The sequence below is a fragment of the Lactuca sativa genome, chromosome 5, assembly GCF_002870075.4.
Source record: "Lactuca sativa cultivar Salinas chromosome 5, Lsat_Salinas_v11, whole genome shotgun sequence".
Taxonomy (NCBI): domain Eukaryota; kingdom Viridiplantae; phylum Streptophyta; class Magnoliopsida; order Asterales; family Asteraceae; genus Lactuca; species Lactuca sativa.
This window is the reverse complement of record NC_056627.2, coordinates 66,749,185-66,756,613: the sequence shown is the minus strand read 5'-3', so window position 1 is coordinate 66,756,613 and position 7,429 is coordinate 66,749,185. Positions and strand designations below refer to the sequence as shown.

General features: G+C 32.4%; 1 long non-coding RNA gene across 1 annotated transcript; it reads right to left on the bottom strand.

Moving 5' to 3' along the window:
• Positions 1-484: 484 nt before the first annotated feature.
• Positions 485-3,349, bottom strand: LOC122198001 (uncharacterized). Its single transcript, XR_006191805.2, has 3 exons — positions 3,122-3,349; positions 2,999-3,028; positions 485-2,908 (listed from the first exon to the last, which is right to left on the bottom strand). It is a non-coding gene; the product is annotated as an uncharacterized LOC122198001 (long non-coding RNA).
• Between the last annotated feature and the right edge of the window lie 4,080 nt (positions 3,350-7,429).

Genomic DNA, 7,429 nt, shown 5'->3' with positions numbered 1-7,429 from the left:
GTCATTCATTGTTTTAATGAATCTTATAAAAAAAGGATTGCATTTATTCTATATGACAACTATACAAATCAAAATTATTATATTTTTTTATTCATATTTTAATTATAATATTTATAATAATTTCAAGCATAGATTTTATAGGTTATAACCTTTTATATATATATATATATATATATATATATATATATATATATATATATATATATATATATATATATATATATATACTAGTTGTGAGACCCACATACTACACTGGGTTATTAAAAAAAATAAAGAAAAAGTAAATATGAAGATCTAAGAATTTAAGAACTGTGAATTATAAGGCAAAATATTAAATTATTGAAATGTAATGTTTAATTTGTTATTTTTAACTTTTTTTATTTCTCTTTTAAATTTGAACAAGTATTTTAAATAAATAAATAAATAAAATATTTGGATTTAATTTAGAAATTTTAAACTTAAAAGGAAAGTTGCATTAATGAAATTGTTATTCCTTTATTATACATTTATTATATTTGACTATTATGTGCAATTTTATAAAATGGAAAAAACCATAAAATGACATATGGAAAAAATATATAAATAAAAAAAACATCTTAAAATGATGTGTCAAATGGAATGAGAGTATGATAAGTGGCAAAAATATCTTTATAGGTTATATATAGATAGGGTTGTGTATTGTAAAAACTGTAAAAAAAAAAAAAAAAAAAAAGGTATGAATTTGCGAACTCATAATCATCTTATCATTTTTAACACCAAAAAAATCAATCTTCTCTAAATGGTGCATCCAAGCTATATGCATGCTAAAAAAAAGTTAACAATTTTTTTTGTTTATTTTAGAAACTTTGCATGTATGCATAATCAGCAATTGTAAGGAGTGCTGATGAGCATAATCAGCAATCATAAGGACTGCATATATGCACAATCAGCAGTCATATGACTATTGATTGTGCTCATTAGTAGTTCGTACAACTGTTGGTTGTGCTCATCAGCAGTCATACAAAAAATCAAAAAAAAAATTGTCAAATCCTTTTTTTGAACTTAGACGTACCGGTTGGAGAAGATTTGTGTTTTGATGTTGAAAAATGATGAGTTGATTATGAGTTCGCAAGTTCTTCCAAATCTTTTAGTTCTTAAAAGAACCTGGGTATATATATATATATATATATATATATATATATATATATATATATATATATATATATATATATATATAAACAAAACTAAAGAAAATATTTAACATGAAAATAAACTTAAAAGTTAGGGATACATACACTAAAGTCCCAAAATTTTCATCGATTTGACAAGAAAATCCTAAACTTTATTTTTTTTACAGTAAAGTCCAAATTACCGACAGTTTTTAACACTTTTACCCTTTTTCCCGGTTATCCGGTAATTAGGACTTTTTTTGTCAAAAAAAATAAAATTTAGGACTTTCTTGTCAAATTGTCAATTATGATTTTACTGTAAAAAAAATAAAGTTTAACACTTTATTGTCAAATCGTTGAAAATATTGGGAATTTAGTGTATGTATCATTTTTTAATGGTATGATACTCTTTAAGCATAGGAGTTATTGAAACCTTCTATTGTCAGCTAGATCCTATTAAAATCTTTAACGTTTTTTCTTGTTAAATCGTTTTTTTAATCTCAACAAATGGACATTGAAAAAAATAGAGATAATCAAGAAAGAAAGAAAGAATCAGGGTTGTATTGGCTTTTTACAGTCCCAAAAATGGAGAAATATGAAACCGAAAAAAATGAAATTGCCCTTCTTTCTGTTCTCCACATTCACACCATTTTTACTAGACATGTATTGTTTGTGTTTGTATAATTTGTCCCCATTTTTTAGTTCAAGATTTGGCGGCGAAGTAAGAAGAAGGTTTTACAAGTCTTTTCACCCTTGTAAAACTTTTTCTTACTTCGCTGCCAAATCTTGAACTAAAAAGTGAGGACAAATTATACAAACACAAACAACACATGCCTAGTGGTGTGAATGTGGAGAAAGAAAAGAAGGACAATTTCGTTTTTTTCGGTTTCTTATTTCTCCATTTTTGTGATTACAAAAAGCCAACACAACCATGGTTTTTTCTTTCTTTCTCTATTATCTCCATTTTTTTCAATGTCGGTTTGTTGAGATTAAAAAACGATTTAACAATAAGTAAACGTTAAGGATTTCAATAGGATCTAGCGAACTAAAGAAAGTTTCAATAACTCTTATGCTTAAAGAGTATCATACCATTAAATTTCTAACCAAAAAAGGATATATACACTAAACTCCCAATATTTTCAACGATTTGACAAAAAAGTACTAAATTTTATTTTTTGACAGTAAAGTCCTAATTGACTATTTAACAAGAAAGTCTTAAACTTTATATTTTTGAAAAAAAAAAAAAGTCTTAACTACCGACTAATCGGAGAAAAAGGTAAAAAGTGTCAAAAACTGCCGGTAATTTGGACTTTACTGTCAAAAAAATAATGTTTAGGACTTTTTTGTCAAATCGATAAAAATATTAGGACTTTAATATATATATATATATATATATATATATATATATATATATATATATATATATATATATATATATATATATATATATATATATATATATATATATATAAGTTAATTAAAACTTGCCAAGGAAACCGTTTAACATTAGGCCATTTTTCATTTATGTTTGAGCCACCATTTAGCGCCAAAGACCGCCACATGTACTTCTTGTCACCATTTTGCAGTCTTATCCTTAGCCCCTTCTCTTTGTTAATTTTTTTTGGGTTTGGATTTCCGAAAGTTGGAAAAGGAAATGAGCTAGTATCCACCAATACATTTGTTGTTCCCATGGTTACAGATCATCCTCCCAAAACAGCAAGCAAGTGTATTTGGACTTCATGACAAGTGTACAAGCAACTCTGCAAATACAAGGAAACAAATAAGAGAAATGTAAACATGCATATATATGAACTTTTCATGATGAAACTATCCTTTTATGCTAAACTAACCGGTATTACATCTTAATTTGACTGCATCATCTACATAAAACAATGTTAAAAATAGATAAACCCTTTCGAAAGTGAGATCAATTTAAACACAAAATATTCGGATATAAAGACAGTGTTACATACGGATCGGACCTATCACGCATCTTCCACCCGACAGGATGTTCTACAAGAAAGCACCGTGCATTCGCCAACGACCACACACAGTTGACCAAAATTATAGTGTTTGATACTTCTCCACATCATGGTGATGGTTAGTGTCGTTGACCAATGCAACAGCGTTTCCAGTAAAATCATCCGGATCGAACAATTATTATGATAACCCGCCTTCATCACGATTGGTGGTAGCTTGTGACTCCATGGTGTAATGATACATAAACAAATGCATGCAGCTATTTAAATGGAAGCCTACTGTATGAGTGCAGGCCAATTTGTTTTTTTTATTCCAATTAAATGGGTTCCACACATGGTTTCTAGAAGGTGTGTGTCATCTAAATCTCGTCAAACTTGAGCCACTACTTTCGTCGGTTGCATGATCGGATCATAGAAAAATAAAATAAAAGAATCAAACTGATGGTGGACGTACAAGAAAGGAAATTACTGCATGCATTTTCAATTCGAGTTCCAACTAAGAAATTGTGTCCAAATTGGATATCTCATAATAACTCGTTTCAGAAATTAAAGAAATCGCGAAATCTACGGACGCTCTGCCTTGTTAGCTTGAAGAAATTTGTTCGCTGCCTATGATCCTTTCTTTTTTTAAGATACACGCTCAAACACGCAATGTAAATGTAATTCAGAAATATGGAAATTTTGTAATAGAGTCAAACTAAGATGTTTTTCTTAGTCAACAAATCTAGGAAAATAAGTAGCTGTCACCTTTTGTTTGCCTATAAATAGGTGTCTTTCGTTTTTTTTTTTTATGATGAACTTGAGATTAAACAGAAAAGATCTCCTTGGTTCTTATTTTTTTTCCTGCACGTTTTTTTTCTTTGCTGTCACTTTTCCTTTTTGCCATTCTTTTGCTTTCTTCCTTCTTTGTTTTCCTTATTCATAACAGCAAATTAAAGAGAGTAAACCATTATTGTTTAGGAAGTTTAAACCAACATTTGGTATCAGAACGAATCTAGTGCGATGTCGAACAAAGAAGGCTCGGTTACTCTTCAATACCTAATGCTGTCTAAGGCGAATTACGAAGCATGGTCGATAAAGATGAAGATTTACATGCAAGCTCAAGAGGTGTGGGAAACCATAGAGCCGAAGAACCCACAAAATCCGGTGGTTGTGAAGAGAGACAAGATGGAGATGGCTGCCATCTACCAAGCAATTCCGGAGGAGGCTCTATTGACGATTGAGGAGAAGCAAACGGCAAAGGAAGCTTGGGAAATACTCAAGACGATGTACTTGGGAGCAGATCGTGTCAAAACAGCCAAAGTTCAAACTCTCAAAGATGAATTTGAGATGATGAACATGAGTGAATCACAGACTATGGACGATTTTTCTGCAAAACTTGGAGGTGTTGTGAGTAATATTCGTGCTCTTGGTGAAACCGTTCAAGAATCCTACATAGTAAAAAAAAATGTTACGAGTACCTTCCAAATTTGTTCAACTTGCATCAACAATTGAACAATTTGGAGATCTCGACGAGATGACTTTTGAAGAGGTGGTCGGAAGATTAAAAGCTCCTGAGATTCGTATTGGGGTTCATAAAGAACCTGAAAAGAAGCTATTGTTAACACATGAAGAGTAGTCAGAACGGGCAAAGAAGAAAAATAATGAAGATCGTTCAAAACAACAAAACAACAACTATAATAATAATTGAGGTGGTGGAACACGAGGACGAGGACGAGGAAGAGGTGGTTATAACAATTCCAACAACTCTAACAAAGGACGAGGTGGTGGTAATCAACAAAACAAAGTAAATAATGAATCATATCAACCTCGTGATAAATCTAAAGTCCAATGCTATAATTGTCAAGAGTTTGGCCATTACGCTACTAAATGTAAGAACCCACGTTGTGAGAGAAATCATGAAGCTAAGTTAACTTAAGGACAGAATGATCATGAGCCGGCACTTCTACTTGCAGCCCAAGTAAACGATGAAGTTTACTTGAATGAGGAAAAAGTTAATCCCAAGCTAAGATCAAGTGAACAAACTCCAACCCAATCAAACGTGTGGGATCTCGACAATGGAGCAAGCAACCACATGACTGGCGAAAAAGGCAAATTTCGAACCCTTGATATGTCTACTAGAGGTTATGTGAAATTTGTTGATGGATCTAGAGTTTGAATAGAGGGGAAGGGTTCAATCATGTTCAAATGCAAGAATGGTGAAAGTAGATTGCTGAAAGACGTATACTATATACCAAGGTTATGTAGCAATATTATTAGGTTGGGACAATTAGCTTAACATAGAGATCGGATTATGATGCTTGGACTGTATTTATGGATTCATGATCCATAGGGAAAACTATTATTGATAGTTCAACAATCAAGCAATCGTTTGTATAAGGTTGTAATTGAAAAAGAAGTTTTGAAATGCTTGCTTGCATAACAGGGCGAGGCATCTTGGTTGTGGCACAAGTGGTTTGGACATGTTAATTTCAATGCACTAAAACACATGGTTGATACAAGAATAGTGGAAGGCTTACCAAGAATTGAAGTTCCTACAAGCTTGTGTGAAGCTTACTTGATCTCCAAGCAAGCTCAAAAATCCTATCCAAAGTACACCAAATTTAGAGCTAAAGAACGACTAGAAGTTGTACATGGAGATGTTTGTGGTCCGATCACACCACCAACACCAGCCGGAAATAGATGTTTTATGTTACTTTACGATGAATATACATGAGTCATGTGGGTTTATATGTTGAAAAAAAAAGGATGAAGCTTTAATTGTTTTTAAAAAATTTAGAGCAAAAGTTGAAGTTGAAACGGGTTTAAAATTAAAATTTTTTTGAACCGATTGAGGTGGTGAATTTTTATCAACACCATTCACTACATATTGTGATGAAACCAGGTTGAAACACCACTATACAACACTTTATTCCCCGCAACAAAACGGTGTTGTAGAAAGATGCAACCGAACAATAGTAGAGATGGTGAAAAGCAATCTAAAAGGTATGAACGTTCTAAAAGTCCTATGGGGTGAAGCAGTGAGTCACTCAATCTACATTCTAAGTTGAATAACCACAAAAGCATTGAAAGAGTCAACACCGTATGAGCTATGGACTGGCCGAAAGCCCAACATTAATCATGTGAGAGTTTTTGGGTGTGTTGCTTATGCAAAAATAGTAGGCACACATCTAAAAAAACTCGATGATAGAAGTAAGATGCCAGTACACTTGGGAATTGAAAAGTTACAAAAGGTTATCGACAACTTGATCCGGAAACTGGAGCAATTCGAGTGGGAAGAGATGTAATTTTCGAAGACGATGCTAAGTGGGAGTGGGGACCTACAACAAAGTTCAAAGCCATGGCAAATTGAACATTCACCTTCGATATCATGCTTGATATTGAAGCTGAACAGGAAGACGATATCCATCCAAATTCTGATGAAGAATATACACCACAAGATAGCTCGGTTACACCTCAATCATCACATGATAGTTCATCCGAAAGTGAAGCTCCACAAAGATATCGTAGTTTGGCCGATATTTACGAAGAAAGTGATGAACATATGTTTTTACAAGATGAAGAAGAACCAGTAAATTTCTCAAGTGCAAGTGAAAATGAATAATGGATGGAAGCTATGAAAAGTAAGTTAAGTGCAATTGAGAAAAATAAAACATGGAGTTTAGTCGAGTTGCCAACCGATAGAAGACCCATTGGCTTAAAGTGGGTATACAAGATCAAACGATACCCGGACGGAAAAATATTAAAATATAAAGCAAGGCTATTTGCTAAAGGCTATGTACAAAAACAAGGCATAGATTTTGATGAAGTGTTCGCATCGGTTGCTCGTTTGGAAACCATTCGAATCATACTTGCTATTGCCGATTCAAACGGATGGAACATACATCACCTTGGTGTAAAATCAGCTTTCTTAAATGGTAATTTAGAAGAAGAAGTTTATATGACACAACTGGAGGGAGTCGTGAAAAAGATAAACAAAAAATGGTGTATAAATTAGCAAAAGCATTGTATGGTTTATGCCAAGCTCCACGAGCTTGGAATTTTCTCTTAAAACAATGCATGATAGAGATGGGGTTTGAAAGGTATCCAAAAGAGTATACAGTTTACATGAAGAAAAAAAGGTGGAGCATACTAATAATCGGTGTCTATATTGATGATCTCATTGTCACCAGAAGTCATAAGGATGAGATAATGAAGTTCAAATAACAAATAAGAAAGGAATTAGAAATGAGTGACCTTGGGATGCTAGCTTACTATTTAGTCATCGAGGTTAATCAACATAAAAATGGTCTCACTTTGAGA